The sequence below is a fragment of the Grammomys surdaster genome, unplaced genomic scaffold (genome assembly GCF_004785775.1).
Source record: "Grammomys surdaster isolate TR1022 unplaced genomic scaffold, NIH_TR_1.0 150, whole genome shotgun sequence".
Taxonomy (NCBI): Eukaryota; Metazoa; Chordata; class Mammalia; order Rodentia; family Muridae; genus Grammomys; species Grammomys surdaster.
The window spans coordinates 11,200,124-11,208,923 of NW_021604608.1; the positions used below are offsets into that span (position 1 = coordinate 11,200,124).

Here is an 8,800-nt window from a genome sequence, read left to right on the forward strand (position 1 = left end):
GCTAAATTAGGATACTTTAAATTCTCTAATTCATACTTGTTGCCCCATAATTGCCAACAGTTGTCTTACTGCTCTAGCTAAGACTTCAAAAATTATATTAAATAGTAAAGGCAAGTGAACAACTTTGTTTTATTCCTGATTTTGCTGGATATACTTTGAATTTCTTTACATTTAACTTGATGCTGGCTGTGGGCTAGCTGTAGACAGCCCAGTTTCCTTAAGTTGAGGTATGTCTCTTATATTCCTCACCTGTCTGATTTTTATGAAAAAGCAGGGTTGGTTTTTCTCAAAGGCCTTTTCTGTGTCGCATGAGATGTTCATGTGTTTTTTAACTTTGTGTCTGTTTATATGATACATTATATTTTTGGATTTATGTATGTCGAACCATCTTTGCATTTTTGGGATGAAGTCAATTTAAATCTGATAGATAATGTTTTTGATGTGTTCCTGGATTCATTTTGTGAAAATTTGCATCTATGTTCATAAAGGATATTAAACTGTAATCCTCCTTTTGAAGTTATTATATGGTTTTCAATTCAGAGTTAACTATGACCTCATAAAACAATTTGGGCAATGTCCCTTCTGTTTCTATTTTGTGGAACAATTTAAGAATAAATGATATTGTAGATTTGCTTAAATTGTTTACCTCTTCTTGATTTAATTTTGGTAAATACTATATATTGAAAAGACCTGCTTTTTCAGCTTTTCTTCTCTGATAGATTAAAGGTTTTTAAAACTGTCTTATGATTCTCTGGATTTCCCCAGTATCTGTTGATAGTCCTGCTTTTCATCTTGAATTTTGTCAAATTAGATGATTCTCTCGACTGTTTAGTCAATTTTGCTAAGAGTTTGCTCATCTTTTTGTTTTCTCAATGGACGTACTTTTGGTTTCATTGATTCTTTGTAGTGTTTTAATTTTTTTATTAGTATTTTATTGATTTCAACCTAAGGCTGCCTATTTCTTGCCATCTACTCCTTTTACATGTGATTTCTGATTTCTTCTCTCTTTTCTAGAGTTTTAATTTGTGCTATGATAACAAGTTACTAGTATGATAAATCTCCATTTTTTTCAACTTTGAACCTTTTTCTTTGTATATTTTGAAGAAGAATTGTCTATAAGTTCTATCTCTTTGAAAGTGAGAGCTTTTTGAACAGTATGTTTATACCACTAGCTTGTACTGGTATTAAATCACTGGTGACTATACTTTACCCCATCAGCTCTTTTTTTTAATTGGTTATTTTATTTATTTATATTTCAAATGTTATCCATCTCCATTTTGTAAAAATGAAAGTACATGCCTCTTAACTTGAGGCCCACCTCAAGAAAGAGAGGCAATGCCTTACACTGCCTGAATGTTTGAACAGGAAATCAGGTATCCCAGTGACCTAGGAAAGAACCAAGCTTACTGAAAACTAAAAAACAAAACAAGATGAAACAAAGCACAACAACAGCAGGAAAAATCAATGGAATAATTCCTCCAGTCATTGTCAGAGAGTTTCTCCAGCAACATTTGTGATTGGTTTTGCAGAGACCTATCTTCAGACATTTTTCCAAGAGAGTCTATATTGGAGGTCTTCATCAGGTCCCTCTCCTCAGAAATCATGAAACCCTGGAGAAGAGGGGAAGAAAGATTGTAGGAGTCACAAAGGTAGGAGTCAGAACACGTCCCATCAAAACAGCTAAGCAGGGCTGATAGGACTCATAGATACTGAAGCTATAAGCACAGAGCCTTATTATTACATACCATATCTTCTGCATATGTTATGGTTATTAGTTTAGTGTTTTTGTGGGACTATTAACAGTGGGAGTAGGTGTATCTCTTGACATTTTTGCCTACTCTCGTGATACTTTTCCTGCCATTGAGCTGACTTGTCAAGCCACACTATGAAGGTTCTTGTCTTGTTTTATTCCTAAAGATGAAATGAATCAGAGGTGGACCAGAGAGAGCTGAGGAGTGTGTGTGTGTGTGTGTGTGTGTGTGTGTGTGTGTGTGTGAGCTTGGAGAATTGTAGGAAAATACTGCTATAGTTTGACGTATTATATGAGAAAGAAACGTATTTTGAATAGAAAAAAATTATGTTTCATAACATGGGTGAGTTTTCACTTTTATTAAATTCTAAAATATTTTTTAATTCTAAATTTTGAAAAATTTTCTTTCTAAATATTTTCCTTGACTCACTTTCGGTTCAGGTCTGAGTTGTCAGTTTCCAGGAATTTGTAAACTTTCTATTGTTTCTGTTTCATAGGTATCCAGATTTATTTTTTTTAATTTTTTTTATCGGATGATTTATTTACATTTCATATGTTGTCCCCTTACCCCATCCCTCACCCACCCAGGAACCTCCTATCCCCTCACCCCTCCTCCTTTTCTCTGCGGATATAACCCCTACCTACCCCCCACTCCCACCTCCCCACCCTCAAATTCCCACCCCCTGGGGCGTCCAGCCTTCATGAGGTCAAGGATCTCTTCTTCCACCTATGCCCAGCAGGGCCCTCCACTCTTAAATATACAGCTGAAGCCCTGGATCCCTCCATAAGTGCTCCCAGGCTGGTGGTTTAGACCCTGGGAGCTGTGGTTAGTTGGTATTGTTGCTCACCTCTTGGGGCCACAAACCCTTTCAGCTCCAATGGCCTTCACTCTAACTCCTCCATTGGGAACCCCATTATCAGTTCAATGGCTAGTTGTGAGCATCTGCCTCTGAATATGTCAGACTCTTGCAGACCTCTGAGGAGACATCTATATCAGGCTCTTATCAGCATGCATTTCCTGACTTCCACATCAGCATCTAACTTTGGTGACTGTACATGGGATGGATACTCAGGTGGAATGGTCTTCAGACGGCCCCTCCTTCAGTTTCTGTCCCTCACTTTGTCTCCATATTTGCTCCCTTATGTATTTTGTTGCTCCTTCTAAGAAGGACTGAATCACCCCCACTTTGTCTTCCTTCTTCATGAGCTTCATGTGGCCTGTGAGTTGCATCTTGGGCATTTCAAGGTTCTGGGCTAATATCCAATAATCAGTGAGTGAATACCATGTGTGTTCTTTTGTGATTGGCTTACTTCACTCAGGATGATAATTTCTAGTTCCATCCATTTACCTAGGAACATCTCGAATTCATTGTTTTTAATAGCTGAGTAATACTCCATTGTGTAAATATACCACATTTTTTTAATCCATTCCTCAGTTGAAGAACATCTGGGTTCTTTCTAGCTCCTGGATATTATAAATAAGGCTGCTATGAACATAGTTGAGCATATGTCCTTGTTATATGTTCGAGCATCTTCTGGGTATATGCCTAGGAATGGTATGGCTGGATCCTCAGGTAATGCTATGTCCAATTTTCTGAGGAACCGCCAGACTGATTTCCAAAGTGGTTGCACCATCTTGCAGTCCCACCAACAATGGAGGAGTGTTCCTCTTTCTCCACACCCTCACCAGCATGTACTATCACCTGAGTTTTTAATCTTAGCCATTCTGACTGGTGTGAGATGGAATCTCAGGGTTGTTTTGATTTGCATTTCCCTGACGACTAAGGATACTGAACATTTCTTTAGGTGCTTCTCGGCCATTTGAGTTTCCTCTGTTGAAAATTCTTTGTTAAGCTCTATACCCCAATTTTTAATAGGGTTATTTGGTTTTCTGGAGTCTAATTTCTTGAGTTCTTTGTATATATTGGATATTAGCCCTCTATCAGATGTAGGATTGGTAAAGATCTTTTCCCAATTTGTTGGTTGTCATTTTATCCTATTGACAGTACAGAGACAGGCAGGAAGATCAATGGAATAGAATTGAAGACCCAGAAATGAACCCACACACCTATGGTCACTTGATCTTTGACAAAGGAGCTAAAATTGTCCAGTGGAAAAAGGACAACATTTTCAACAAATGGTGCTGGTTCAACTGGAGGACAGCATGTAGAAGAATGAAAATTGATCCATTCTTATCTCCTTGTACAAAGCTCAAGTCTAAGTGGATAAAGGACCTCCACATAAAACCAGATACACTGAAACTAATAGAAGAGAAGGTGGGGAAGATCCTCAATACTTGGGCACAGGGGAAAAGTTCCTGAACAGAACACCAATGGCATATGCTCTAAGATCAAGAATTGACAAATGGGACTTCATAAAATTGCAAAGTTTCTGTAAGGCAAAGGTATCCAGCTTTAATCTGTGGTGATCAGGTACAATTTTGGGCACTATTTTATTCACTATACCTATTTAGAATTGCTTTGTGTACTATCATAATCACTGATTCCTATAGCAGAAGAAATATTCAATAATGTTCTGCCAGGGAAACAAAAGGTCCCAGGACCCAATGAGGATGACAGTTGAAATTACCAACAAAGTTGCGATAGAACGTGAAGAGTGGGTATACATGGGCCCTGGTTGAGGGATGGGGCCATCTACCCTTCTCAAAAAGTATTAACCCAGATTGTTTTTTTCTAAAGGAAATACAGGAACAAAGAGTAGAGCAGAGACTGAAGGAAAGGCTATCCAGAGACTGCCCTATCTAGGGATTTATCCCATCTGCAGACACCAAACCCAGACACTATTGCTGATGCCAAGAAGTACTTGCTGACAAGGGACTTGTATAGCTGTCTCCTGATAGATCCTGCCAGAACCTGACCAATACAGACACAGATGTCCTGATCTAACCATAGGACTAAGCCTACAGACTTCAGTGGAAGAGTTTAGGGGAAGGACTGAAGGAACTAAAAGGGATTCACAACCCCAAAGAATAAACAGTATTAATCAACCAAACCCCAAGAGCTCTCAGGGACTAAAGCAGCAACTGAAGAGTACATATGGAGGGACCCATGATTCCAGCTACATTTGTACCAGAGGATTGGCTTATCTGGCATCAATGGGAGGGGAGACCCTTGGTCCTGTGGAGGTTCGATGCCCCAGTGTAGGGTGATGATAGGACAGTGAAGCAGAAGTAGGTAGGTGGGTGTGGGAGTACCTTCATAAAAGCAAGGGGGAGGAGGTGGGATGGGGGTTTGTGGAGGGGAAACCAGGAAGGAGGGACAATACTGGAATTGTAAATAAATAAAATAACTACTACTACTACTACTATAACATTTTTCATTAAATATCAAGTTACCTCTGCATCATTTTATTTTGCAAAATGATTGCTTTCAAAATTTGAAGTAATTTTAGATAAAGAGGACAAGTGCATTGTAAGTTTTTATATATCAAGCCACTTCATATACTAGTACAATATTTCACTTAGGGGTCTATGAATCCAATAGAGATTCATAATACTATATTTACGTTATACTAATGTTGAGACTGTGGAATCTTCCAAAGAAGTAATGTTAAAGAAAAGACACATTTAGTAGCTATAAGGTAACACAGATATAGAGATAAGAGTTTTAGCTACGTTCAAAATACTACTATAAAAAATCAAAAAGTGACTTTTAGGAGATATGATATTTTTAAAGGATTAGAAGATTTCATGATCTCTACTAAATAAATTCTCTTGTTAGGACCCCTCATACTATTTTCTAATGAATCAATATAGCACCATACATTTCCCTCCTTTTAATTCATAACAAGAACAGAGGTATTCAATTCTGTCTTTGTACTCACTTGCTAACCAATTGTTCAAAATTCATCATTTGGATCCATAAGAAAATTAGTTTGCCTTACAATTCAGTGATAGGGCCAGCATTCCATTTGTATTGTTTGTCTTGCTTCAAATATAAAAGTGACTTGTTTCTTATTTTCAGCAAGTTTCAACGTCCTTGGATACTCATATGGAATATATTGTTTTCCAAATGATATCATATATTTATAGAAGAATAGTGGATCAGGTCTCTGTTGTTCAGGTAGACCCTCTGATGTCCCATTTCATGCTTTCTTCATGACATTCTAGAAAAGTACATGATCTCAGCCCTTCTTAGCATCTTCTTTGACAGCCTGTATAGGAAGAGATGATAACGGATTTGGCTTTTCTCTAGGATGGTCTACCACGATAACTTTTCAGTATGCTTTCACCTTTGTTTGTTTTTCCCTTTCTTTATGAAGGCTTTGCTGATTTTTTTATTTTATTATACTCCTTCAATGATAGTTTAAATCTAAAATATTTTTATATCAAATTCTGTATACTTCTTGAAAACCTAAAAATTAAATCAAAGAACAGTATGCTTACAGCAATATATATGTTTCTGTTTTTTTATCCATTCAACATACTGTTTGTTTGTTTAAATAATTTCCAGGAGCAATATTTAATTTCTGAGTAGATAGCAAACAGGGGGAAATAGTTACAAAAATTTTATGAAATATTATTAGCACTACCAATCCTGTGATATTGATTTGTTTACTACTTTACATTTATTCTTTCTTCTGTCTGTAGAATTTATAATTACTAGAGTGTGGACTTTTATCATAGAGCATATATTTTATCCAATATATTAATGAAATTTTATATATTTAACCATTATACATATATCTACATTTGTACATTTATATGCCTGCTTGATTACCATGGGTGGCATAATTTTCAGTACATGTCTCACTTTTAATTTTAAATGCAGTGCTACTTTTCCCATGCTATGAAAGTTGCTGGTATAAATCTTATATACATGCATGTATGCAGCTATGCAATCAAACCAAATCAGTTTTTTTTCTACCAGAAAGCACACAATTTAGGATCACAAACAGCTTAATATTGAAAGAATATCTTTACTATAATTTTTCTATTCCTTTTAAAATATCTTTTAGAAGTATCATCTTAGAAAAATAAATGCCTACCTGTAACTCGGAAACTACAGAGAGTGATTGCTCTAAACACCCTTATAAGTAAAATCAAAATATCCATCCCAGTTTCATTTGTGATTTGAGATAGAAACATTTGACGGAGAATAAGAGATTCACAGACACTGGCATAGTTAATGTTTTTATATAACATTTGATATGCAGTTTGACATAATTATTTTGAAAATCTCTTCCTTTTAAATATGGCTTACTTTAATAAACTACATTTTGTACATTTCCCCATTAATTCTGTGTTATATTTTCAGGTTATAAGTTCATCACAGATCTTTATAAAATTTATTTGAATGATAAATAATCATTTTAAAGCATTTTACTAGTGGTGATACTTGTGTAATTTTATTAAAAATATAATTTTTCTCAGAAATATAATCCCATGTTAATGTTTAATAAAACTACCACAAACAATACAATTTCTATTTGATTTTATATACTTAATTATGATGAAGCAGCTATAACTATTTTTCATGAAGGCAGCATAATTAATTTTGTAGTAATATGACAAAAATAATATTTTCTTTGAATTAGAAAAAGAAAGGATACCGAAAAATTTAAAATGACTATTTTGGGACTTAGCTAATTAAAACTAATTAAGAAGTTGGACTCAAGAGTATTATGAGTATTAAAACAATTGATTCTGTTTCCGGCTGCGGGGCTGTTCGGAGTGGACGTAGCGGTCGCCGCCTCTAAAGAGAAGAATTACCACACTTATGGCAGGGGTTCTGCGCTCAGTATTTCAGAGGCCTACAGGCAGATTACAGACTATGAAGAAAGGTGCAGAATCTCTCATTGGTTCAGAATGGATACGTCACAAATTTACTAGATCAAGAATTCCAGATAAAGTGTTTCAGCCTAAACCTGAAGATCATGAAAAATATGGTGGGGACCCCCAGAACCCTCATAAACTGCACATTGTTACAAGAATAAAAAGTACAAAGAGGCGTCCATACTGGGAAAAAGATACGATCAAGATGCTCGGCCTACAGAAGGCACACAGCCCTCAGATTCACAAGAACATCCCGTCGGTGAATGCAAAGCTGAAAGTGGTGAAACACTTGATACGCATCCAGCCCCTGAAGCTACCACAGGGTCTTCCCACAGAAGAGACCATGTCCAGCACGTTCCTCAAGAGCACTGGGGAGTTGGTCGTGCAGTGGCATCTGAAGCCTGTGGAGCAGGAAGCAAAGTCCTGATGCCACACAGCTTCAGCTTACAGACCACTTACTGAGGAAACCATTCTTATTAAAGTGAATGTTAATCCAAAAAAAAAAAAAACCAATTGATTCCAAGTATATGAACCACAGTAACTCATAGACATAGGAATCTGTTTCTCTGACAAGCAATTTAACAATGAAAAGTAAAGTAGCATTTCCAGCAATTATAATGACTCCTATTTGAGTCTATCTGCTGATATCTTCAAGCTGCAGGTAGTCATGGAGGAACACAAGGATTGTATTAATCAAATGTTCCTATATCCCTGAAAATATAGAAAATAAAGGCAAATAGTGAGAAGTGCTGCTCCGCTTTTTATGAGTCTGACTACTTGGTCACTTCACCAGTATAAAATACCTCATCACACCCAAAATCTTTCTCTTCCTATCTTATCTTACTCATGATTAAATTTGTTATAATTTTTAATCTTTATGAGATTATTCACTTAACATTGTAGGATTGTTTGCTAGGCATTTGCTTGATTGTTCTGAAGTTTTGGAAGTAAAACAAGAGTCGTATCTGAAGGTGTGATTTTTATTACTAAGAACTGACGCTATGTATATTCTTCTCCAGCTGTAGGTGGCTATAGTCATAGATATACTTACAGAAAATGTAATAAAATTTTGTGTTCTTTTGTAGCTATTTAATTTACTCATCTCTCTCTCCCTCTCTCCCTCTCTCCCTCTCTCCCTCTCTCTCTCTCTCCCTCTCTCCCTCGCTCCCTCTCTTTCCCTCTCCCTCTCTTCCCCTCTCACTTTCTCCCTCTCTCCCTCTCTTTCCTTCTCCCTCTCTTCCCCTCTCCCTCTCTCC

At 36.5% G+C, this 8,800-nt stretch overlaps 1 pseudogene; it reads left to right on the forward strand.

Moving 5' to 3' along the window:
- The first annotated feature begins 7,488 nt into the window (after nt 1–7,488).
- On the forward strand, nt 7,489–7,971 carry LOC114619357 (annotated as a pseudogene).
- Nucleotides 7,972–8,800: the final 829 nt, after the last annotated feature.